Genomic DNA, 27,506 nt, shown 5'->3' on the forward strand with positions numbered 1-27,506 from the left:
AATCAGCAATGGAGGGAGGGGCCCTGGCCTCCACGGGGGAAGAAGTGTCCTAATACATTCCAAGAAACTGTGTTGATCTTATCCATTCAAGCCTGAGACGTGGAGGAGAAGGGCTGGAGGGATGAAGTCACCACCGAAGTGTCTCTCGCATTCTTTCAAATCTGGCTGGAGAAAACTCGGAAAACCTCTCATCTCTCCAAAGGGTGATATGCCCACCAACCACAACAGCCACGGCACGTCACATAGAGTCCATTCTGATTACACATCTGCGTGCTTTCCCTAAGGCCATTTCCCCTAGAACTTCATTTCCTAAATGAGGCCATAGCCAGCACTGACTCCGGAGAATCTGTTTTTTCAACCAGAGCACTAAGGGTAATTAAATTTTCAGAGTTGATTTTTAAAATGAAATCAAATAGAGAACAAAGAAAGGTGTGTCATCCTTTTCCAGATGAGGTTTCTGATTCTATTTGCATGAAAACATCCTTCAAGAATATGGGAGACCAAACCCACCTTAATCTATATCAAAATAACTTTAAATATATTATGCATTAGTTTATTGGATACTTACTGTGTAATATGTACCTACTAAGCAATTTAAATCATTTTGTCCCTACAACCATCATACTGAGCACGTATTATTACTCCCATTTTGCAGACCAGTAAACAGACTCAGAGAGGTTAAATAACCTGTCACAGCCACACAGTTAATAACCGGTAGTTTAAGAAACCTGGTCTCTCTGATCCCCAAACTCTTAACTATTATACCATATTGTCTAATTTACTCAAATATTTGAGAATCTAATATCAGTGTGCTCAAAGGAATAAAAAGATGACATGTACACATTCCATATCCTGGAGGAGAATACAATTTAGAAGGGTCGATCTGTGTATACAAACATAAATTTAAGCAGTGCATGTTAAGGCAATCTGAGAATTAAAAGAAAAAAAAATAGCCACAGAAGTGTAAGAGGGATACTATTTCAGCTGGGGCCACTGAAGGAGGCTTCCCAGAAAAAAAAGAATAGGAAGTGGCATTTGAAGTGTACCTTAAAAGTTCAGTAGTATTTGGATATCTAGAAATGGGAGGAGGTGCAGGGCAGGGAGGCAGGGATGGGAAGGTATTCTAGAAGCAGGAATGGGAAGCAAAGAGATGCAAAAGGAGAGGACCTACCGAGAAATAGCAGGAAGCCCAGCTTGATGGATAGGAGATAAGACTGGGAAGAGAAGTTAAAAGGAACTGAATGCCAAGCTAACGAATTTGAACTTCATCCCCAAGGAAATGGAAACCAGATTTTTATACAGAAGAGAGACTAGATCAACTTAAACACTGATTAAGCCTTTCACTAAGGAGCTAGCCCAGAACTTAGTTTGGGAACTTCTACTCTTTCTATCCCACTTCACCCAAGAACACATAACCACAGTCAAGGGGCTTTCTCCCTGTGGGATGACACCTCTCAACCTGGACGATGGTGCTCACCACTCAGCCTGGAGATGAGGAGAGCATGAGGGATTCAAAGAAACTCTGCTCCCTACGAAAAAATCCAAGTTCAGGTCTAGTTATGAGTGATCAATAGCATCATCACGGTATATACATAATTACAGCTGACCCTTGAACAACACAGGTGTCAATCACATATAACTTATAGTTGGCCCTCCATATTCACAGTTCTTCCACATCTGCAGATTCAACCAACCACAGACCACGTAGTACTGTAGTATTTACAATGGAAAAATATCCACATATAAGTGGACCCACCCAGCTCAAACCCACGTTGTTTAAGGGTCAACTGTATATACAAATGATGTATACAAAGACATTTGTATTTCCCAAGTGCTATATTAGCTTTTCCTCATAAGAATATTGAGAGTTTAAGTGATTACATTTGATCTTCTATAGATAAGGAAATCAAGGACTAGCTGAATGACAGTGCATGTCACATAGTAGATGCTTAATGAATATTTGCTAATCAATGATCATTATGTTAAGTGAGTCAGCATCAGACCTACAATGTATAAAAATTAATAAACTCTAATTAAAATAGTGTCAGGAGGCCAGAAGGGCAAGCTGTCATGCCCTACAAAGTTAGTGCTCAGGAGGAAAAAGACTTCCTCTTCTTGCCTGGCAAGAACTTAGCCAATGAGAGACTGTCACAAGTCAGCCAATGAAAAGCCACTATCCTTTGAACTCTCAATTCCTCCAGTGGATTCTTTGTTTACTACAGCCCTCCCAGCTTCCTTCTCCCCTCTTTGAAAGGGTTCTCCTCTCTTTGCTGGGCAGGGACTCACATGTGGCTCACCATGATTGTAGACCCCAAAAGGAAAATCTTTGTTGATTCCAAATAAACCCACTTTGTACTAGAGAAATAACTGGCAGTCTATTTGTTTGAGGTCAAGATTTTGGTGGCCCGAATGGGGATCCAGAGAAGACCCCCAATGACTCCAAGGCTCGTGAGCAAACAGGTGTGACACCCACTTCAAGCCCATTATTGCTCACTGCTTTTCTCACCAACCTGGGGCTGGAGGGTAAGTTTTTCTCCCTCTCTCCAAATCCAAGCTTCTGCCCTCTCTGCATTTTGAACCTCTGCAGATCTTATTTGGGATCTATTTTTAAGACTTTGTCCTTTCTGGTTAAGGCCTTGTTCTATATTCAAGCACTCACCTGGCACTTCAGCCTGATTTTTGAAGTCAGGCTGTTCCAATTCAAACTGTGCTAGCCTTCGGTCCATTCCTTTTGGAATAGAGGCTGTTTCATTGGAACTGTGCCACTTCAGCCTTGGGCCTGATTCCTTTTGAAGTAGGGGCTGGGGCTGTTTTACTGGAACTGTGCTGTTAAGCCTTTGGCCTAACTCCTTGGCGACTGAACTGCTCTAGTGGAACTGTGCTGTTATATCTTTGGCCTGACTCCTTCAGAATTAGGCTGTGTCATTAGAGCTGTGCTGTGCAGCCTTCAGCTCAACTCTTTCAGGACCAGATTGTTCCCTTAGCACTGGCTCGTATTCGGCCTGAAGTCTATTTGAGCTGTTTAGGCTGTTTGAAAATTACTCTCTGCTCAAGAGAAAAACCTCTGAGAGATGGGAGCCCAGTTATGTGACTATTTTGAGGGCACTCCCCACATCGGGATTCCAGCCAGTTTTGTTTAAATACCACAATCCTTCCTCAGGCGCATTTCTAACTAAATGGACCTACCTAACCAAAGGCAATTTAGAATATCAAAGCCATCATGGGGAACTTTTGAAATCCCCAAACTTTTCTTAAAACCGAATTGGACAACCACAGCTCAAAAATTTCCAAAACTGAATGAAATGCCTATTTTGATTGGTATTTTGAGGCTTCTAAACATTATCAGAAGCCTAAAATTGCCTTTCTGCAAAATAAGATCTTAAGATTAACTGAGACAAACAAATGATTAAAGAAAGATAAAGTGGCTTCTGAAGCCTCCAGCTCCTCTTCCTGGGTTCCTTTGTCCCAGGCTCTGCCTCTGGTGCCATCTTCTTCCTTTCCTTCTCTGCTACCTACACCTCTATACCCTCAATTCCCCAAGTCTCTGGTCGAACTTCCCTTTACTCCTGAAACTCTTCCCACCCCCTTTTCCTCTAAACCTATCAGAACCTGATTCTCTAATTAAGTTTTCTGAGGATCCAGAGGCCAAACACTTAATTTCTTATATTCCCTGGACTAAAGTTGAACTGCAAACCACAGTCAAAGATTTTCCCAAAGTAACCAAAAATCCTCACAGATTTGCTGGGGAATTTAATATAGCCATTCAAGTTTATCAACCTTATTGCTCTGACTTATATCTGCTAGTCATATGCTTGTAGGTGAAGGCCAGGCCCAGCATTGGATGAAAACTGCTAATAGGGAAAATCCTGAAGGTCCCTAGAATTACAACTGGGAAACCAGCCCACTCACTGACTTACTGTATTAACAGGCTCAGGCAATCACTAGGCAACTTCATCAGGCAATTCCTAGGGCTTTTCCAAAGTCTGTTGATCAAAACAAAATTCAGGCATTCAAACAAACTCTGATGAACCTGTTCATAAGTATTACAACTGACTTCAGATTATTTTTAAAAGAAATTCTGGTCTTCCTTCAGATGTTGATTCCATTCACACAGCTCTTAACTCTATGTTTATTAATGGGCTAAACTGGGACCTTTCCCTTCTAGTAAGAAGGACCAGGATGGAATCCACTCCAGATTTAGTTAATCTGGCAAACCAGCTCTCTCACACTGTGGATGAATCACCTAAAAGGAAGACTGCTGTAATTCTTAATCTTCAACTACAGCAAATGAAGGCCCCAAAATGAAACCAAAACCCTCCTAGTTTCTGCTATTACTGTAAAGAGCCAGGACATTGGAAAAGCGATTACTACAAATTTAAGCACTTCAGGTACCTTCAGCTCTCTAACCAGCCTTTCCAACGTCCTCCCAATTCTCAATGGCGGGGCTGCAACGAACTATAGAGGCTCTTCCCAACCCTCCTTCTTAATCGGCTAGGAGAAATATTTCTCCAGATTATGGATGAATCTCTTCCAGTCCTGACATTGGAGCTACACTCTCAGTGCTCAACCCCACTATGACAAAACAGCCCCAGCCTCAGGATACTAAATGAGTTCAAATAGTGAGGATCTCTAATGAACCTCAAAAGGTTCCTATCTCTGAACCTACTCCCTTTTGTGTAGGCTCTTTGAGAGATAACCCCCTTTCCTCTGTAGTTCCTCTGCCCCATCCATTTATTAGGCTTAGACTTCTTAGAAAAGTACCATGCTGAAATTTCTTTCTCCTAAAAGGGGAAAATAACTCTAGAAGTTGACAGTAGTCATCAAAGCAGCCAGCCAGGTGAATTAAATGACCCTTTGACATCTTATATTTGCTCCATTTCTGATGATACTAGAGCTGATTCTGGAAACACTGATCATTTGTCCCTATTGAATCAGCTACCAACCTTCTTAAGGGCAAAATCTCCAACTGATATTGTCAAAATTCATAGCGCACCTCGCATCAAGATTCAAACAGATCCCTCAAAACCTCTCCCCAGAATTAATCAATACCCTATAAGAAGCCCTTCGAGGTACAAAGCCCATAATAGAAGACTACAAGTCTCAAGGCCTCATTATCCCTTGCACTAGGCACTATTTCCTGTAATACTCTTATTTTTATGGTAAGAAGATCTAAGGGCCGAGGGTAGAGGTTTGTCCAGGACCCCTGAGCAAGAAACAACATTATCCCTCGACACCTTGCTGTTCTTAACCCTCATACATTACTAACATCCACGCCCATGAAAGCAAATTCTTTACTGATGAATTGATGAATGCAGGGCATTCTTTAGTATTCCAGTTGAAGTTAGCCAGCACCTCTTTGCCTTCAATTGGGAAGAAAAAAACAATTCATCTGAACAGTAATGCCTCAGAAATTTATTTCTCACAAATCCTGAAGGCTGATTTGGATGATAAAAAGTTCTCTGGAAGTTCTACTTTGTTGCTATACGTTGACGATTTACTTCTTTGTTCTTCTTCTGGAGCCTCCTCACTGGAAGGTAACACACACTTGCTAAAGCTTTTAGCCTTAAAGGGACATAAGGTCACCAAGAAAAAACTGCAGTTTGCCAAAACCCAGGTTCAATGTTTAAGGTATCTGGTATCAGAACAAAGGCTACACCTAGATCCAGATAGCCTTCACAGTGTCTTAAGTTCCCCCAAACCCAAAACTAAGCAACCAGCTGTGAGGTTTTCTCAGGCTAGTTGGTTATTACTGAAACTGGATTCCAAATTTCTCTCTTATGGCCAAACTTCTGTGTGTTTTACTGAAGAACAACCACCCTGACCTAATTTTATGGGAAGAACCAGACAACACAGCCTTTTAAAGGCTTAAAGGAGAATTTAGTGAACCCACTTGCCCTTGGGCATCCCATTTATCAGATTCCCCTTTTCCTTTCTGTATAGGGAAATGAACGGAAGGGAACATCCTTGGGGTACGCTCCCAAAAACATGGGGACCACCATCGACCAGATAGCATTACAGCCAGCAAATGGGCGCTACGGCACAGGGAAAACCCTCTGGCCTTAGACCCATTACTGGCATTGCCCTTTTGGTTAAGGCCAACAAGAAAATCATTGTAGGATCCCCTTTAAACATTTTTGTACCTCATGCAGTAGAAGCCCTCCTGAATTTTCATCACACTCAACTTTTCTGTCAGCCACCTCACCTCCTATGAAGTCCTTGTGTTAACTGCTCCTCACTTATTACATTATAATACACTTCACCTAGCTACTCTTCTCCCCTATGTCACCAAAAAAGTCCCTCACAACTGCTCAATGCTGAGAGATCACCTCCTGACTCTTCGTGACGACCTGTAGTAAATTCCTTTGGGTAAGGTTAACTTCTCATGGTTCACTGATGCTTCTTATTTAAAAGACGACAATGCAAATGTTGTGCTGGGTGTGCTATTTCAACTCCTTTTGATATTGTTGAGGCAACATCTTTACCTATGGCTACCTCAGCCCAACAGGCTGAATTATACGCTCTTACACAGGCCGATATGTTCGGTAAGGGCAAAACTGCCAGTATTTATACTAATAGTAGATATGCTTTCAGAATAGCTCATGATTTTGGAATGTTGTGGAAGCAACATGGCTTCCTTACTTCCAGGAGAAATAAAATTTTAAATGGCCCCTATGTTCAGGAATTATCAGTTGTGATACTTTAACCCACCACTTCAGTTATTATTAAGATTCCAGGGCATTCTAAACTTGATTCTCTGGAAGCTATGGGAAATCACCTGCTGACATTTCTGCAAGGAATGCTGCCGTTAAAGAAACCAAAAGTAGCCAAACCTCTGTCATAGTCCAAATAAATAGTTCCCCAAATGGTAACTTAGAAAAGCTGGCTAGAGAAGCCTAACAATTGGCCTCAAAAAAGGAAAAACAAGGTTGAAAATTAAACAATCGTTGGTTTGATAAAAAGAGAAAGCACTGGTTCATACCAAATAACAACCAGTCCTACTAGAGACTCTAAAATTCCCACTCCTCACCACTGTACATCCATTCAGCCATTGGTCTACTGACAAAATGATAGCATTTGTGAATCAATATTGGTGGGAAACATTAACAAGACTGCAAAAAGTGCCTACCTCACTTGTCCCACTTGTCCAAAGTACAACCTAGGGAAGCCTGGGTACTGCTCTCCAACATTTTAAACTGCTTAATAGATCATTCAAGTCTGGCAAATAGATTTCATACAGCTTCCTCCCTCCTGTTGATATAAATATATTTTAGTCATTGTATGTTTTCATACTGGACTGAATGAAGCCTCTGCCTGCAGACAGGTTACTGCCTCTCCTGTGGCTAAAGTTCTTTTGGAAAAGATTGCCTCTACCTGGGGAACTCCTCTCAACCTTCATAATGATCATGGAACCCACTTTACTGATCAAGTACTTCAACAAGTCTGCACTGTTTGGCTGGTTTTATAACACTTTCACTGAGCTTATCACCCTCAATTCTCTGTTTTAGTTGAATGCACTAATGGCATCATTAAGACTCAACTGGAAAAATTTGTAGCAGCCCTCCAAATACCTTTGCAAAAAGCACTGCCGTTGACCTTTCTAAATCTGGGATCCACCCCTTCTGAAACTCAAACTTTCACCCTTTGAGAGAGTCGCAAGATGCCCAATGCACTTGGCTCATGCTTCTTTTAACTCACATATGGTAAAAGGACAGTTACTCCAATATTGCAAAGGCCTAATTGCTTCTATTAAAAATAACTGTTTTTGGATAACTAATAAGAACCTGCTATATAAAAAAATAAATAAAAATTTAAAAAAAATTTTGGTAGAGCAATCTTCTCACAGTGCACTCTCGGGAGGTGAATACCTTAAGTATCACAACTTGCAACCTGGATGTTTCATTTACTGGAAAAGACACCTCCAGAAAGACTCTCTTCAACTTCACTGAAAAGGACCCTATCAGGTACTACTAACCAACCTTTGTGAAGCCGAAATCCAGGGAACAGACTCTTGTATTTACATAACACACCTAAAGAAAGCAGCAAACCAAACTGGATCTGCACATCATCTGGTGACCTGAATGTAAAGATTCCCCGGAATTGAAGCAGACAATATCTGATGAGACAGCTTTTCCAAGATATCTGGACCAGGCCTGCAGAAAGTTTGTCTGCCAAACCTTTGATGATGACACAATATTTCAGATGGTCTCCAATGACTATGATCTTGATAACATATGGACTTTAGATAAAAGTGCCTGAGAGCTCCCCCTCCTACCCCTCCTTATTACTTGGATGTGACCTCAGTAAGTTTCTGTGCACTTTCCCTCCGATGTGGAACACTACACTCAGAAAATTTCCTTCCTTACACTGAGGGACAAAAAGCTGCTAAAACCAGAAAACCTAACTCTTGACCAGTGATGCTTTCAGAGAAGGATCTTGATCAAAAGGGGGAAATGAAAAAATTGATAAACAAAAACCTCAATTAAAATAGAGTTGGGAGGCCAGAAGGGGAAGCTCTCACACCCAACAGTGATAGCAGAGCCCAAAAGGAAGTAGAAAGACTTCCTCTTCTTGTTGGCAAGAGCTCATCCTATGAGACACTGTCAAAACTCAAAACTCAGCCAATGAAAAGCCACTATATTTTAAACACTCAATTCCTCCAATGGACTCTTTGTTTACTATAGCCCTTCCAACCTCCTTTTCCCCTATTTAAAAGAGTTCACCTCTCCTTACTGGGCAGGGACTCACATGTGGCTCACCATGGTTGCAGAACCCAAATTGCAATTCTTTGTTGATCCTGAATAAACCCATTTTTGCTGGAAAAAATAACTGGCAGTCTATTTGTTTTAGGTCAACAGATGAAAACTCAACCTCTAAAGACTCCAGCCTTAAATGTGAATTGCTCAGCCCTGACACAAAGCAGATTCCAGCCCTAAATGTGAATTGCTCAGCCCTGACACAAAGCAGAACAAGAACACAGAACACTGAGGTACAGGATTCAGAACAATTACATTTACATAATGCCCCGAGACAGCAGGTCAGCATAGGAAAAACTCCCTGAAGGAACAGAGTGATGGTTTGCTTAGTTAAAACAAAGAAATCCATTTTGTGAGGGACTAATCAAGTGAAAGGAATAAAAAAGGGTATTTCCAGGCCATTCAAGTACAAATGTGTGCCCAAGCACACGCACAGAGCAAAGTCAGGGGCAATTCAGAAGAGTGTGAAGTGGATGGATGCCATGAACAGGGGTTCAAACCCTGGATCTGCCAATTACCAGATGTCTGACTTTGGGCAAATTACTCAACCTTCCCAAACGTTCAGATAACTATGAGGATAATATGTACCTTGTGGGAAGGAAGGAAGAAAGGGAGGGCGGGAGGGAGGGAGGGAGGGAGGGAGGAAGGAGAGACAGAGGGGAGAGAGAGAGAGAGAGAGAGAGAGAGAGAAGGGAGGAAGGAAGGAAAGAAGGAAGGAAGGAAGGAAGGAAGGAAGGAAGGAAGGAAGGAAGGAAGAGACAAAGAGAGAAAGAGAAAGAAAGAGAAAATAAATTATGAAAGAGCAAAGCACAGGGAAGCCCTTAGATGCTGGTAGCTTAGATGCTCACAGCACAGGCTGAGTGCAAGTTTACTTGCAGGTTAGAGATAACAGAATCGACAAAAGGAGACTCAATTAGAATAAGAGTTAAGAAATTTTTGCCTCACTGATTCACCAAACTAATCAAAGAACCCCATTCTAGTGAACTATGAAAAACACATTTGAGTCCTTAATGGTTTTCCTCACATGCTTAGAAAACCCTAATGCATCTACAAATTAAAATTCTCCTTTCACACACTGCAGATGAAAGCAAAGACAAAAATCCTGGACTAAATAACACTGTTTTTTAACTGACCTATAACTCAAAGCAATATGTGTTTCTTCTTGAGAAGTTTATTAAACTCAAGTGGTACCTTTTAAATGTACTGGGGAAAGAGTGGTATCATCAAACCCTTTATGTCAATTGCCTGGGGAAGGAGGCCAGACCCAGATGAAACAGATAAAAGAGTGAGCGTGCTCATATGACATCAAGCTAAACGGGATTTTCAGGATTCACAGGCCTGAAGTGCGTAGCTAGCTTCCTGAGAAGCTGAAATTTGTGCTTTGCCCCTAAAACAGGCATATTTTAGAAAACGGTGGGAGGGGGCATGAAGAAGAGACCACACAAGTCAGACCAAAGGACCGGCAGGGAGAGTGAGTCAGATGAGTACTGGGAAGACCAGGAGGGGCCAGGGGGGCAGAGCTAGAGTGCAGGCTGAGAAGGGTGAGTGTTCTCTAGGTCAACATCACTGCATTATGCTCAAGACTGAGCAGAGGAACAGACTGGGGGAGGGACAACTAAGCCCAGCTTGGGCCTCAAGACTTAGCTTTTGCTTCTAGAATGTCCTCCCTTCTTAGAGCAGAGCTTCTCAAACTTTAAGATGCACCCAGTCACCCGCGGATCTTGTCAAAATGTTGATTCTGATTCAGTATGCCTGGGAATCTGAGACTGCATTTCTAACAAGTTTCCAGGTGATGTCAGTGCTGCTGGTCCAAGCATCACACTCTCCAAGGGTTGGGATTCCCACCCGCGACCCTGAGAGCAAAGATCACGGTGTCTTTATCCTTCCAGGACAGTGCTTAGGGCATACAGGACTTCAATATATATATGGGAAGAATGGTTTCCTTGAGAGGACTTAAACTGTAGCAGAAAGGACAGAATAGAATCTAAAACAGAACCAGAAATGGGCTGCATCCTTGCTTATCCACCAACCATGCATGTGAACCTAGGGAGAGTTACTTAACGTGCTCGGCCTTAGCAAAGTCATTTGAAAGCCAGAAGGATGAACCACTTGATCTTTAAGGCCTTCTAGCTCTACAACTCCACCCAAAATATTTTTTTCTGTGTCTTTTTTAAAAAATCATTTTAATGGTGAGGATATATACTAGATATTCCTCCAGCGAGGCACACCTCTGTCATTCTCAGACAGCAGTTTCCAAAAATCCAATTGAGAGAACACAGATTCTGTTGGTCTCGGCAAATAACCATAGCAACTAATACCCCCCAAATAAAATGATGTCTTCACAATGATGTGCTGGCTCAATTAGATTAACAGGGTGACGTGTACCATCTCAAAACTTATCGTCGTAAATTTACAGTGAAAGCCAGACCTTCTTGGAAGAGGTTTATAAGTAAAAGAGAGGCCTTGCCAATAAAACAAAGACGGGACAGGGAGCCAGAAAACCTGAGTTGATGAGAAACTGGAGCAGGGCCGCCCTGCCTATCCTAGATCCACACAGACACAGCCCATCACCCAGATGTGTATCCCGAACTTGGTTAACCAGCTGCAGATCTGAGTGCCATCACTTCTACCAGGGAGTTAGCAAGTAACTGTCCTCTCTCCATGCCTCCTTCATGCATATAATGAAAGGACACCAATACTGCTCCCTCAGAAAAGGCTTCTAAGAGATTTAGCAAAAGAACTGTAAAGCTTTTAAATAAAAAAGAGGATGTTTGCAAAATAGTAAATTAGGGATGGTACAACTCATCCTGGGGTGCAGATCTTCCTGCTCCAAGGTCTTCAGATTGGAGTTGGAATTGGGAAAAGAAAATGCAGCATCTATAAGTTCTATAATTTACCATCTTTACACACCCTCAGGCCTGCCTCTTCCTGGGTCTGTGAAATCACATTCACTCTGAACAAATTCAGGCAAGCAAGAACCTCACTTGAAAAGCAGGAAGAGGGAAGCCAAGGCCCATCACCTCCCTATAACCCCCAAACCCTTTCCAGCAAAGGACGAAAAGAAAACAACAGACAAACCAAAAGAATCAGGGCTCAACTTCCATTCAACTGTTATTAACTCAGAAAGTCCAGGGCAGCAAAACCTGGAGCTGAAACACAAAATCAGCTATATCACCGGTGGTTCTCATCAACAGCTATGATAATTTAAGGGTAGTCAAGGCAAGACAAGGCGCGGCGAGTAAAGTGAGGCTTTCCACCAGCCACATAAGCCTAGAAAAGTGGGTAAGGGCTGTGGCTTTGGGAACAAACTCGCAAGGTTCAAAAGCCCACCTCAGCCCCCTACACGGTCTCTGTACTGAGTTTCCACCTGTATGAAATGGAGAAGAAAGGAAAGCTGCCTCTGGGGATTTCTGTGAAGAAAGAAATGATGCTCAGAAGTGCTTAGCACCAGGCCTGGCTAAGCCAGCAGGCAATAAATGATAGGTATTTGTAGTATAGAGTTTTACGCAATAACGTAATCAAATGTCAGGCTGACTTATTTCTGGGTAAAGATGAGAGGACCGCCAAGCCACTCGGCCTCCTTCCACCCACCTTTACGTCCACCACCCGGCTGACCTCCCACCATTCCTATGATCTAAAAAGAATCCACCTAATCCCTGGGCACAGCTCAGACTCTCCTCCTCACTAATACCACGCCACAGCACCAGAAAAGTTCAATTAAAAATGGAAAATCTGTCTGTTGCCCCTGGATTAAATTCATGTTTCCTGAGGGGGAAAAAAGAAAGTACCTAGCAATTCTGAACACAGCCACACCTAATAATGTTCTCGAAAGTTAGTTTCACTTTCTTTTATCCCCTGTTTAATGAGCCACTTCCCTGCTTGCCCCCTCAGGGGAGGCTGTGCCCCCGGACCAAGCAGGGAAGTCCAGGTGGGCACCATTCCACCCTCCTCGCAGGTTCCACAGGAAACCCTATTTCCCCGCTGTACTGCCTCCTTCCCCAACTGTCCCCTCCCCAGCGCCGTCCCCCAGTCCACATAAGAAATCAGGCTCCATCTAGTTCTCAGAGTACCCCCTCACCCCACACCATCACAGAATTTGAGGGACCAAAGAGTAGTGTTTCTCAAAATATAGTGAAGCATCACTTGTGACAGACGCTCCTAGGGAGTCCAGGCCAGCTACCTGGATTCAACTTCTGGGGCCAGGGCCCAGGAATCTGGACTCCCCAGAAGTTTTCATACATGCTGAAGTTTGAAAACTGCTACCACCTGAACCCTCAGAACATCTCATACTCGTACCAATCATGGAACCTCTCCAGATCATGAAGGAGCTCCTCTGCAGAGAGCAAGCTGGAACTTCTGACTTCTGGCAGAAGGTTTACAAATGTTCCCAAAGTGACAGTAGAGGTGGGAGGAGGGAAAACCACACTTCAATTTAAAAACCACAAATTCCGAACCCTGTGCCTTTTCCCAAGAATGTTTTCAATCACATCTCCTACTGTGAAACCCAAGCAACCAACTAGGAAAGCCACTCTATTTAGGACTTGATTTGTACAGACCAGGCTCACGGCACTTGGAGCTGAAGAATGGCCCTGACTGCCTAGAAACCGATCCAGAAATCAGGCTTCCCAAAGAAGTGGCAGCTACCTTCAGCGCCTGGGGAGCCAAGTGCTCCTGGACCAGGCCTGGGCTGGGGCTGCCAATACAGGCTCTGCCCAGTTAATCTTCTCTGAGCCTGCTAATAGTAAACCTGACACAGACTGCACTGAATCCAGAATACAGGCCCACAGGGCCCGAGAGATAAGAGTACCTGAGGCGCTTCCGGGGTGTGCAACCTCGTTCAGGGACCCACACTTGGAAGGGCCTGCTTGGTTTAATGCTATCCTGTCATCATCTTGAGATTCTTTAATTTTTATCTTTGAACTTGAGTGTTTTAAGTGAAGTCTGGTGTGATGGTAGAGCATGTATACGAGCTGAGGCAAGAGCTACAACAGGAGTGTCATGCATGTCTGCCAGGGTTCCTTTTGGCCCCATGTGCATAGGGTGTGATGCCCCTTGAATAAAGGACTTTGGTGGACCCACAATGTGTGGGAATTGAGCCAGACTAAGAGCGAGCACAAGGTAAGTGTGTGATGTCCACAAATGAATAAGTGGGAACACCGACAGCCCTGAGAAGCTACGCTTTCCTTTCAAACCAGAACTCGCGAAATGCAAAAAGGTGGCAAGAGCATCCTAAGAAACATGAATGACTGAGGAACCCTGCCATGGCCTTCCTTACTCACAGTATTTCCCTGGATAAGTGAACTATTATACTGTCCATGACAGGGCAGTCATAGTCAGTATAATAGGGCAGAGAAGGATGTAGCAACACAGTCCCATTTCCTTTCAGTCCTTGTTTATTCATCAGTAAGCCAAAGGGAGAACGTGTTGGTAGAATGTGCAAGTATCAGGAAGTGAAATAAAAACAGCTCTGTTAGGGCACTTTTCACAGAAATAAAATAATCCTAAAGTTTGTATGGAACAAAGAAGACCCCAAATAGCCAAAGCAATCTTTAGAAAGAACAAAGATGGAGGTATCATGCTCCCTGGTTTCAAACTATATTACAAAGCTATAGTAATCAAAACAATGTGGTATTGAAATTTAAAAGACACTCAGATCACTGAAACAGAATAGAGAGCCTAGAAATAAACCACAATAAACAGTCAATAAATCTACTAGAAATGAGCTAAGAATATACAATGGGGAAAGGATAGCTTCTTCAGTAAATGGTGCTGGGAAAACTGGACAGCCACATGCAAAAGAATGAAACTGGACCATATGCAAAAATTAACTCAAAATGGATTGAAGACTTGACTATAAGACCCCACACCATAAAACTCCTAGAACAAATCATACATGGCAAACCTCATGACATCAGTCTTGGAGGTGATTTTTTGAATTTGACACCAGAAGTAAAGGCAATAAAAGTAAAGATAAACAAGTGGGACTACATCAAACTAAAAAGCTTCTGCACAGCAAAGGAAACCACCAACAAAATGAAATGGCAACCTACTGAATGGGAGAAAATATCTGCAAATCATATATCCGATGAGGGGCTAATATCCAAAATATATAAAGAATGCATACAACTCAACAGCAAAAATCCGAACAGTCTAATTTAAAAATGGGCAGAGGATCTGAATAGACAATTTTCCAAAGACAAACAGATAGCCAACAGGTACATAAAAAGAAGCTCAACATCACTGACCATCAGGGAAATGCAAATCAAAACCACAATACGATATTATCTCACATCTGTTAAAACAGCTGTTTATCAAAACGACAAGAAACAAGTTTTGGCAAGGATATGGAGAAAAAGGAGTACTTGTGCATTATTGGTGGGAATGTAAACTGGTGCAGCCGCTATGCAAACGGTATGAAGGGTCCTCAAAAAATTAAAAACAGAACTACCAAATGATCCAGCAATTCCCCTTCTGGATATGTATCTTAAGAAAACAAAAACACTACAGATAATCTCTGATTTACAATGGTTCAACTTACAAATGGTGCAAAAGCAAAACACTCTCAGTGGGAACCGTACTTCAAATTTTGATTTTTTTTCAGGCTAGCAGTATGCAATATGAGACTCTCTCATGATGCTGGGCAGTAGCAGGAAGCCACAGCTCCCAGTCAGCCACACAAGAGTAAACAACTGATACACTGACAACAATTCTGTTTTTCACTTTCAGTACAATATTCAATAAATTACATGAAATATTCAACACTTACAAAATAGGCTTTGCATGAGATAATTTTGCCCAACTGTAGGCTAATGTAAGTGTTCTGAGCATACTTAAGGTAGGCTAGGCTAAGCTATGATATTCAGTAGGTAAGATGTATTAAATGCATTTTTTACTTACATTTTCAACTTACAATGGGTTTATCAGGACATAACCCCATCATAAGTCAAGGAATATCTGCAATGCAAAAAGATATATGAACCCCATGTTCTATGCAGCATTATTTACAATACCCTAGACATGGAAACAACCTACGTGTCCATTAATGGATAAATAAAGAAAATGTGATGTGGGTGTGTGGGTGTGTGTGGGTGTGTGGGCGCGCATGCTAGAATATTATTCATCCATAAGAAAGAATGGAATCTTGCTATTTGTGGCAACCTGGATGGACCTTGAGAACATTATGCTAAGTGAAATAAGTCACAGAAAGACAAATGATGTGGGATTTCACTTATATGTGGAATCTTAGGGGAAAAAAAAAAACAACACTACCTCATAGATACAGAAAACAGACTGGTGGTTACCAGAGGCAGGGGGTGGCAGATGAGCAAAATGGGTAAAGGTGGTCAAAACACACAAACTTCTCATTATAAAATAAAGGCATGGGGATGTAACGTACAACATGGTTACTACACTTAAATATACTGCATTGCTTACTTGAATTTCGTTTTTAAGAGAGTACATCTTAAAAGTTCTCAACACAAGGGAAAAGAAAACTTGTAACTACATATGGTAACAGATTTTAACTAGATTTATTGTGATGATCATTTTGCAATATATACAACTATTGAATCATTACAATGTACACTTGAAACTAATATAATGTCATATGCCAATTATATCTCAATAGAAAAACTATTTACAATAAAAAACCAGTTGAGTCATTTTGTGCAGTGTTCTGGTCAGAGCAAAATTAATATGCATATAAGCTGCGCAATATGAATTGTATAATTTCAGTGGTTCTACATACAAGTCAGCTGATCTCACATTTACATTTAAAACTGGCATTGTACAATATCAAGATGAACAGTAAAATTCATACTAATAGTTTAAATTTTCCATTGTTCTTTCTTTACAATAGCATTAAATAACAAATTAAAAAACAAACAAACACACACTATAAGAGAGACCATAAAAGAGAAGGCCTTACATTTTAATACCTTTACCAGCACTCATTCGGGGTTTACAAACAAGGGGCCCCACAGATGAGGCAGCCAGCCCTGGGCACAGGCATGCCCGAGACTGCTTTCCCACCTGCAGTAACTTTCTCCTTTCCTCCAGCTGGCACCCTGAGGAAGAGCTCCACTGCTGCGGCATCACGGGGCCCAGGCCAGCACATCTCTGGCCTGCACTCCTCACTGGTCTGCCCACCCCCTCCCGCTCCCCTCCAGACCATGTGCCACTCAGCTGCCCAGGATGACCTTTTCAAAAAGCAGATCTGATCTTGTCACGGCCCCTTCCAAACGCTTCCCAACTGTAACTCTTCCCTTTCATCTCAAAATAACTACAAATCGGACTAGAGTTTGTGGGTGGGGGAAACTCGCCTCAAGGGGACATGCCACTGGCCTCGCCCTCCCTCAGACCTCTGGCCAGCTCAGATCCTCTAATGTGCCAGGACCCCTCCAGCCACAAAGCCCAGCACATTCCCTCTGCCCACAGCACTCCCCCAACCCTCTCCACCTTGTTGCTGTCACCCTTCAGATTCCGCTCAGAGGGTCACTTCCCCGGGGAAGTGGCCTCCTCTCATCCCCCACCCACTCTCAATGGTAAGTTCTCCCGCCTCCTAGAACTTCCCTTCCCACCCCTTTACACGGTAGGTAATTTCCTTTGATTTTCGTGGCTGTTTAATGTGTACCACCAATGACATAAGAAACACCAAGCAGGCAGTAGCCAATGTGTTTTGTTCATAAAAGGACAGTTATCGGGCTTCCCTGGCGCAGTGGTTGAGAGTCCGCCTGCCGATGCGGGGGACACGGGTTCGTGCCCCGGTCCGGGAAGATCCCACATGCCATGGAGCAGCTGGGCCCGTGAGCCATGGCCGCTGAGCCTGCGCATCCAGAGCCTGTTGCTCCGCAACGGGAGAGGCCACAACAGTAAGAGGCCCGCGTACCGCAAAAAAAAAAAAAAAAAAAAAAAACAGGACAGTTATCACAATCCTAGTATGTAGTAAGCCCCCAATAACTTTTTTAAATAAATTAATTCAAGTGACTCTTTTTAAGAGTTGAGTCAGGAGAGTGACAAACTCTGCAACCCTCTTTTTACATAAAGGGAAAGCTGGATCACTGAAACGAAGACCAGCCATCCCTTTATTCACTCCATTACACTCACGAAATCAAACAATGGGAATCCATTTCCTAGGTTTAGCCTTGAAGCCACAAGACACACTTTCTTCCTCATCCAACAGAATGCCTACAATGTTTTCAAGGTACCACTATTTCTATCTTAAAATCACTTTGCCTATAGGAAAAGAATTTGCATTTGTATACCTAGACAGCATATCTAGGTATATCAGAACTTTAAATACATAATCTGGTGACAAATTACGTCTTGCAAATGCAGAAACCATCCTTTCTAATACACCAGGTACCACTTGAGGGAAAACACACACACACACAGAAACATACCTGTGGGGGCAATGTTTCTTGATTTGGCTTTGGAAGGTCACCTGACCCAGATCGCCCCAGACTTCCCCCCCCCCCCCCCCCCCCGGTACGCGGGCCTCTCACTGCTATGGCCTCTCCCGTTGTGGAGCACAGGCTCCGGACGCGCAGGCCCAGCGGCCATGGCTCACGGGCCCAGCCGCTCCACAGCATGTGGGATCCCCCCAGACCGGGTCACGAACCCGCATCCCCTGCATCGGCAGGCAGACTCTCAACCACTGTGCCACCAGGGAAGCCCCGCCCCAGACTTTTTGAATCAGAAGTTCTGGGAATCAAATCTGGAAGTCAGATCTGAAAATCAAATTTCCAGATTGGCAATAAAATTTGGAAATCAGAGTAACTTTAAGAACCGCTGTTATAGGAAGACATTGTTGAGTCATTTGTTTAAATGCAAGGGGACTGGAGGAAACTACTGACACTGAACCTGAGAAAGCAGGGACACAAGAAAGAAAAGGAAAGCGATGCCCCGTCCTGGACCCGGAAAGTCCCTGGCAACAAGCCTCCAAGAAAGAAGCAGGAAACTGTTCCCAGAGAAGAAAAGGAGCCTGGAAAAACCCTCGGTCACTGTCGGCTAGGGTCGTTAATTATTCTGGCCAGTTTATTCTTATGGACACTTCCTCCTCTTTCAAGGTGCTCCGGGGACAGCCAGTAAGGAACCCTGACATCTGTCCCCCTCGCTGCAGGAAGGACAGGGTGAACATGAGCCGGGGAATGCACAAGCAGGGCCACGTCTTGCGGTCTCACAGCTTCCTTTAGGCTGAGGAGGGTCCTATAGCCAGGAGCCCTCCCGAGAGACTGGAATTCCAGCCACTGCTGGTCCACCCTCCCCACCACCTGTCTCCTGCTTCTTTGTCAACCCAGAAGCCCTGAGGAATGAGGTCCACAGGAAGCCTCTCAGCACACCTCCACCAACTTCAATATCCCCTCCTGCAGTGGGCTGAATAATGTCCCCCAAGTTCATGCTCACCCAGAACCTCAGAATGTGACTTTACCTGGAAACAGAGTCTTTGCAGATGTAATTAGCTAAGATAAGGTCATACTGGATTAGAATGGGACCTAAATCCAAGGACTGGTGTCCTCATAAGCAGAGGAGAGGACACAGACACACTGGGAAGGAGGGGGCCGAGATTGGAGTGATGTAGTTACAAGCCAAGCAGCACCAAGGATTGCCAGGAGCCACTGAAGCTAGGAAGAGGCAAGAAAAGATCCTTACACAGAGCCTTCAGAGGGAGCACAGTCCTGTCAACACCCTGATTTCAGACTTCTAGCCTCCAGAACCATGAGAGAATAAATTTCTGTTGTTCTGGGCCACCCAGTTTGTGGTAATTTGTTATGGCAGCCCCAGGATGCTAATACACCTCCTTTCTTAGGAAGCCTAAGCCTTTAAGTCACATTGTGGCCAAAATCTAGGGCTTCTGCAACAACACAAAAAGGAATGCTTGGGGGCTTCCCTGGTGGCGCAGTGGTTGAGACTCTGCCTGCCGATGCAGGGGACACGGGTTCGTGCCCCAGTCCGGGAAGATCCCGCATGCCGCGGAGCGGCTGGGCCTGTGAGCCATGGCCGCTGAGCCTGCGTGTCCGGAGCCTGTGCTCTGCAACGGGAGGGGCCGCAACAGTGAGAGGCCCGTGTACCGCAAAGAAAACAAAACAAAACAAAACAAAACAAAAAAATGTCAGCAAGTGCATGAGCCAATGCACAAACAGCAAAGTCAACGGCATGCATGTCCAGCCCTCGTTCTTCATTACTCAGCCCAGAAATGGGATGGGTGTCAGTAATTCTGCCTCTGTGTGACTTCTCACAGCTGTGATTATACTCCTGTTACAGTGTGTCCCACACTATACAGATCACTCATTTATCCTGTTATTCATTCAAAAAACTATGTCGTGAGCTTCTATGTGCCTGATACACTACTCTGGAGGGACAAATGTAAGCAAAAAGCAGACACAGCCTGTGACTTTATAGCATTATAAATGGTGATGATGAGGTGTCAGTCAGTCATTAATAACCTCACATCAAAGCTGAAAAACAATAAACCAATCTTCTTCATGAGCCTGTTTCCTCTGGTAAATTATTTCCTACTCTGGGTTCCCAAGGCCTAGAACAGCACCTGGCACATAACAGGCAATCAATAATTCTGAATGGCTGGAGGAAGAATAGGTTGAGAATGGGTAGATGGATGGAAGGAGGGGTGGGGACAGTGCCTGGGATGTAACAGGCAGTCAATAATAGGATAGATGGATACACAGAGGGATGGATGGACAGATTAGTGTATGGATAAGCCTCATACATAGCAGGCATTCAATAACGATGGACAGATGGAAGGATGGATGGATGGATATCCAGGGAGCAAAGCACCTGGGATGAAACCTGTACAAAATACAACCTCATCGTGCTAAAGAGTTCCAGAACCTTCTTAAGTGATACCTTGGAACCACCTCATTTCATCCCAAACCAACCAGCTGCCTCCTAGCATCTGAAAGAAATAATAATTCTAAATGAATCTGGTATCCACCTCTTCTGTAAATATTTAGTAGAAAATCAGCTTCACCAGCACAAATATGTTCTCTCTTGCTTCCCACCCCTCCCCTTTCTTTCTGTAATGGGGGTTTTAAAAGCCTGTTTGGGGCCTCCCTGGTGGCGCAGTGGTTGAGAGTCCGCCTGCCGATGCAGGGGATTCGGGTTTATGCCCCGGTCCGGGAAGATCCCACATGCCGCAGAGCGGCTGGGCCTGTGCCATGGCTGCTGAGCCTGCGCGTCCGGAGCCTGGGCTCCGCAACGGGAGAGGCCACAACAGCGAGAGGCCCGCGTACCACAAAAAAAAAAAAAAAGCCTGTTTGGTTCATTCTTCTCCACCACGGTAAGTATTTACTGCTCTAAAATGTTGACTCTTGCCAAAATGCACACCACAGACCACTTACCTGGTTGTGTCATTCTTAATTATTATTTTTGTGATTCTTTACCTAAGAGAGACTTTTCTCTGAGGGAATCAGAGCTGGCTCTGAAAATTTACTACCATTTACACCTGGGGGCGGCGGGGGGGCTGTGGGACGGCAGGTAGAAATACCACAAGCTGGAGAGAAAAAGGATAGGGTGGGAGGGGTCCCTCTGACAGCATGTCCGGTTAAAGCCCCCTTCTATGGCAGCCTGTAGTAGAGAAACTGTTTGTAGTAAGACAAACAAACAAACAAAACACCACAGAGCCCCAACATAAATGTTTACCCTTGCATAGAACAGCTGAGTCCCAGAACAACAGAGGAGATCCCCACACACCTCATCTTTGGGTCTGGCTTGAATCAGGTTAGGTTCCCTGCACTTCCAGGCTCTCCTTGGTCTCCCATCAGTAATGAAGTTCAAATCATTCAGACCCAAGGAGGCCTTTCTTCCCTTTGATTTCCCTCTGCTGAAGGTAAGAAGAACTTTTGAGTCTCAGAACAACTGTTTCCTTTGCTCCCAATTCAGGCCCAACAGCAACATGTATCTTCGGAGCAACAGTTCTTTCACTCATGCTTTACCTCTCCACTAAGTGCCTCCCATGTGCCAGGGACCGTGGGAGGCAATGAGAATAAAACACTGAACAAAACTGATAATAGTCCTTGTGCTCCCCAAGCTGCAACCCGGTGGGGATAGACACTCAACAGATACAAACACACACACACACACACACACACACACACACACACATATATACACATACACACACACACACACACACACACACACACACACACACACAAATCATCTAAAAGTCCACTGGCAAGAATGTAAAAATGCGGATGGCAGCTGGGAAGGAATGATGTAAAGAGGAGAAAAGCAGACTCCCCCTCCCTCCCCATGAGGCAGAGAGCCACATGCAAGGCAGAGGGGGAAGTGGCTGATCAGCTACCCAGAAACAAAAGACTTTTGAGACAGGCATTAAGAATTCCCCTAACCTTGTGGTGATGGCTTCACAGGTGTACACAGATGTCAGAATTTATCAAATTGTACAATTTAACATGTGCAGTTTTCTGTATGCCAATTAAGTTGTTTAAGAGAAAGAGAAAAAAGAATTTCTGCCCCTCCTCCCAAATTTGCTACCTACCTCTCATGATCTCCAGGATGATGAAGGTTCCTGTAGCTACAAACTAATAAAAATGACTTAGCTACCCCAAACATCCCACCCAGCCATATTCCTGTTCTTGATCTGCTCACAGCTTCATTCATTCATTCCACAAGGATTTATTAAACACCTACTACAGGTCAGATACTGTCCCCTGTGTTCTCCATTATACGACGAACAAACGCATATATAACCCAGCTCTCCTGGAGCCTGTAGCTTCCTACAAATGCACACCCAAGCAGAATGCTGTCTACATACTGAGAAGGACTTGCAAGATTCTCAGAACACGGAGTTAAGGCTACTCTGAAGAATTTTCACCATCATGAAAGACAACAACTTATTGTAAGCTTACTATGTGCCCAGCCCCTAAGTGCTTTAAAGGTATTATGTCATTTAATTCTCCCCCAATCCCTTCAAGTATTATTGTTTAAATCCATTTTACAAATGGGAAAATTGCCAGTTAAGTGGCAGAACCAAGATATAAACCCAGAGCCAGGCTCTAGATCCCACAATTTTAAAATCTAAGCTATAGCGTGAAAGGATAAGTTGCCCATCAACTGCCCCAGAAAGCCACTTTATAGTCTAAGCTATTCTTCCAGTCCAAATTTTGCTAAGCAGATTCTCTGACACTCCCCCATCAGTACTTCCACCACCTCTGGAGCTTGACAAAGGCAATTTTGAGAAGTGAGGGAGGTCACAGGTTTCAGAGCAGCAAGACTCTTCGAGAGAGAGATTGACTCTGACATCTCTCTGTGCCAAAAGAAGGGCTCAATGGTGCATGGAAAGACAACAGTTCGATTCCCTGGCTACAGGCAGAGTGATACCCAAGGCTTTCTGGCTGGTAAACATTTCTGTTGTTGGTCTTTTAAGACAGAAGTAAGGGACTTCCCTGGTTGGCACAGTGGATAAAACTCCGCTTTCCCAAGGCGGCGGTGGGGGGGGGGGGGGGGGGTTCGATCCCTAGTCAGGGAACTAGATCCCACATGCATGCCACAACTAAGACCTGGTGCAACCAAATAAAGAAGTAAACATCCAAAAAAAAAAAAGGCACCGGTAAGACACAAACTTACTGGGAGAGATCATAGTTATAACGATGACAGAGAGTCCATAGGAACACAGAACACAGACCTCCTCTGGATCAAAGACACTTTCCATCAGCCCTCACCCAGGGGCTCAACCAGATCATGTAAAATCAATCCAACTGCTGGCAGTACACATGCAGCCAGGAGCCAAAAATGCATCAACATGTGAGAATGCATGTGTGAAATGATAAAACCCCTGTGATGACAAGTCATAGGCATCTGTATTAATAGCACAACTCCTATCATTAGAGTCATTCAGGGAAAAATAAGATAAATCTGCTCTAAGACAGCCTCCATGAAGAAACCAAACTCTCTGAATGTCGTGAGAGATATAAGGATGGGTTTAAGAATCCAGATCCTGCCACACTTTCTTTTCTAAGAAGGCCTTTTACCTTGGCCAGCAGACACATTGATCAAGAGGAGTCCGGCAATGAGTGTGCAAAGGGCTGGTCCCATGTCTCCAAAGGACAATGGGGTCCCCTCGACAATACCCACTAACACCTGTGAACATCCCTCAAAGGCTAAGTGTCTCCCATCTGAGACCCGCCCCTTCCAAACTACCTCCTGCTGCTCTGAGCCCCTACCTGGTAAAGGGTCCTCTGACATTTAGCCCTACTGCTTACCTCACTCACAAGACCCTTTTGTTTCTCATTAATATTTCTCAACCCAGCATTACCTGCCTCTGTACAGAAAACCTGCAGAACCCTCTAGAACAAGTGCTTATCCTAACTTTAGGAAAATATGCCACTAGAAAAGGAGGAGCGTCTAATGATGCACTGTGGGGGGGAAAGGAGGACGCACTGAGCACTACAGTAACAGAGCAAGTGTCCAGAGAGGGAGGAGGACTGCAAGAAAGAGGGAGAGCTTTAAGAGCACCAGCAGGTTTTCCCTGGAAAGGAGGGTGACCATCTTCTCTACTGATTAACTGTGTCTCCAACCACAGAGCATATGCTATTCAGAAACCACATGGCGGTAATATTTGAAAACGAACACACGTTCCTTCCTGAGCACCATTCATCTTTCTGGAAGACAAGCCAACACAAACATGAGTGCTTTGGGAGGGAAGAGAAAAGATGCGGCTGCAGCTGCTTCACCTGCTCTGAAGTCTCGTGATTTCTGGTCATTGTGTTTGTAGTTGGTTTTGTTCTTGTTTTGTATGAGAACCTGTCTCGCTCAAGGATGAGGAAACAACAGGGTGGAGAGAGTCCACTCCTACTCACCATGAAAACCTACTTGAATTGCTTCCACTAAGATGAAAGTTATCCTGTCTTCTTAATGGTTTCAATCTTTCATAACATTATTTAAAACTGCAGATCTTCATTCCCATCCTTTGCTTCCCTTTAAAGTGCTGTTTGTGGTTCAGAGAAGATGGTGATAAAACCTTTTTTAAAAAATTATTTCTTTCTTTCTTTGGTTGCGTGGGGTCTTAGTTGCAGAAGGCGGGCTCCTTAGTTGTGGCTCCAGGGCTCCTTAGTTGCAGCTCCAGGGCTCCTTAATTGCAGCTCCAGGGCTCCTTAGTTGTGGCACGTGTGTGGGATATAGCTCCTTGACCAGGGATGGAACCCAGGCCCCCTGCATTGGGAGCACAGAGTCCTATCCACTACACCACCAGGGAAGTCCCGATAAAACCATTCTTTTTAAATCAAGTTGGAGCTGGGAATGGAATCAGCATGGAAGGGATAAATATCACAGCAGAGACAGTCAGTAAAATATGACCTAGAGCATTACCTCCAGTTTAAAATCACTTTAGTGCAAAGATAACTAACTGCTCCTGGGATCCATAACACACCAATATTTATCCTCTGACAGTTACTTCTTGATAAGGTCAAGAAACCAAACAGGAGGAAAGGAAGGACTGCTTGGCCCAGAGATCAGAAATCCACTGGTTAATTCCCACAAGCCATGGCTGGACCACATAGAGTGAGGGAGCAGATCCCTGTTTTAAAGAGCTTCCAATCTTGCTCTTGGAAAACCCAATGATAAAAACTTCCCCAAGAATCATATGTTAGGGCACAGGTGTTCAAAACTAAAGTAACAACCCTCCAGAAAGTAGGCATAGAGGGAACTTATCTCAGCATAATAAAGGCCACATATGACAAACCCAGAGCCAACATAGTTCTCAATGGTGAAACCATTTCCACTAAGATCAGGAACAAGACAAGGTTGACCACCCTCACCACTACTATTCAACATAGTTTTGGAAGTTTTAGCCACAGCAATCAGAGAAGAAAAAAAATAAAAGGAATTCAAATTGGAAAAGAAGAAGTAAAGCTGTCATGATACTATACATAGAGAATCCTAAAGATGCTACCAGAAAACTACTAGAGCTAATCAATGAATCTGGTAAAGTAGCAGGATACAAAATTAATGCACAGAAATATCCAGCATCCCTATACACTAATGATGAAAAATCTGAAAGAGAAATTAAGGAAACACTCCCATTTACCACTGCAACAAAAATAATAAAATCCCTAGAAATAAACCTACCTAAGGAGACAAAAGACCTGTATGCAAAAAACTACAAGACACTGACGGAAGAAATTAAAGATGATACAAACAGATGGAGAGATGTACCATGTTCTTGGATTGGAAGAATCAAAATTGTGAAAATGACTATACTACCCAAAGCAATCTACAGATTTAATGCAATCTCTGCCAAACTACCAATGGCATTTTTCACGGAACTAGAACAAAAAACTGCACAATTTGTATGGAAACACAAAAGACCCCGAATAGCCAAAGCAATCTTGAGAAAGAAAAACGGAACTGGAGGAATCAGGCTCCCAGACTTCAGGCTATACTACAAAGCTACAGTAATCAAGACAGTATGGTACTGGCACAAAAACAGAAATATAGATCAATGGGACAGGACAGAAAGCCCAGAGATAAACCCACGCACATATGGTCACCTTATTTTTGATAAAGGAGACAAGAATATACAATGGAGAAAAGACAGCCTCTTCAATAAGTGGTGCTGGGAAAACTGGACAGCTACAAGTAAAAGAATGAAATTAGAACACTCCCTAACACCATACACAAAAATAAACTCAAAATGGATTAAAGACCTAAATGTAAGGTCAGACACTATAAAACTCTTAGAGGAAAACACAGGCAGAACACTCTATGACATAAATCACAACAAGATCCTTTTTGACCCACCTCCTAGAGAAAGGGACATAAAAACAAAAATAAACAAATGGGACCTAATGAAACTTAAAAGCTTTTGCACAGTAAAGGAAATCATAAACAAGACAAAAAGACAAGCCTCAGAATGGCAGAAAATATTTGCACATGAAGCAACTGACAAAGGATTAATCTCCAAAATTTACAAGCAGCTCATGCAAGCTCAATATCAAAAAAACAAACAACCCAATCCAAAAATGGGCAGAAGACCTAAATAGACATTTCTCCAAAGAAGATATACAGATTGCCAGCAAACACATGAAAGGATGGTCAACATCACTAATCACTAGAGAAATGCAAATCAAAACTACAATGAGGTATCACCTCACACTGGTCAGAATGGCCATCATCAAAAAATCTACAAACAGGGCTTCCCTGGTGGCGCAGTAGTTGACAGTCCGCCTGCTGATGCAGGGGACGTGGGTTCGTGCCCCCGTCCGGGAGGATCCCGCACACCGTGGAGCAGCTGGGCCCGTGAGCCATGGCCACTGAGCCTGTGCGTCCGGAGCCTGTGCTCCGCGACGGGAGAGGTCACAGCAGTGAGAGGCCCGTGTACTGCACAAAAAAAAAAAAAAACTACAAACAATAAATGCTGGAGAGGGTGTGGAGAAGAGGGAACCCTCTTGCACTGTTGGGAATGTAAATTGATACAGCCACTATGGAGAACAGTATGGAGGTTTCTTAAAAAACTAAAAATAGAACTACCATACGATCCAGCAATCCCACTACTGGGCATATACCCTGAGAAAACCATAATTCAAAAAGAGTCATGCAGGGCTTCCCTGGTGGCGCAGTGGTTGGGAGTCCGCCTGCCGATGCAGGGGACACGGGTTCGTGCCCCAGTCCGGGAGGATCCCACATGCTGCGGAGCGGCTGGGCCCGTGAGCCATGGCCACTGAGCCTGCACGTCCAGAGCCTGTGCTCCGCAACGGGAGAGGCCACAACAGTGAGAGG

The 27,506-nt window shown here is 43.8% G+C and overlaps 1 protein-coding gene across 5 annotated transcripts in view; it reads right to left on the reverse strand.

Annotated features, from left to right (window-relative positions):
* The window catches only part of ARHGAP26 (Rho GTPase activating protein 26), a 483,828-nt gene that overhangs the window by 373,402 nt on the left and 82,920 nt on the right, over positions 1–27,506 (reverse strand). The gene's annotated exons all lie outside the window — the stretch shown is intronic.

Source organism: Aethalodelphis obliquidens, unplaced genomic scaffold, assembly GCF_003676395.1.
Source record: "Aethalodelphis obliquidens isolate GAN/ISIS:26980383/991018 unplaced genomic scaffold, ASM367639v1 scaffold45, whole genome shotgun sequence".
In the NCBI taxonomy this organism is placed as follows: Eukaryota; Metazoa; Chordata; class Mammalia; order Artiodactyla; family Delphinidae; genus Aethalodelphis; species Aethalodelphis obliquidens.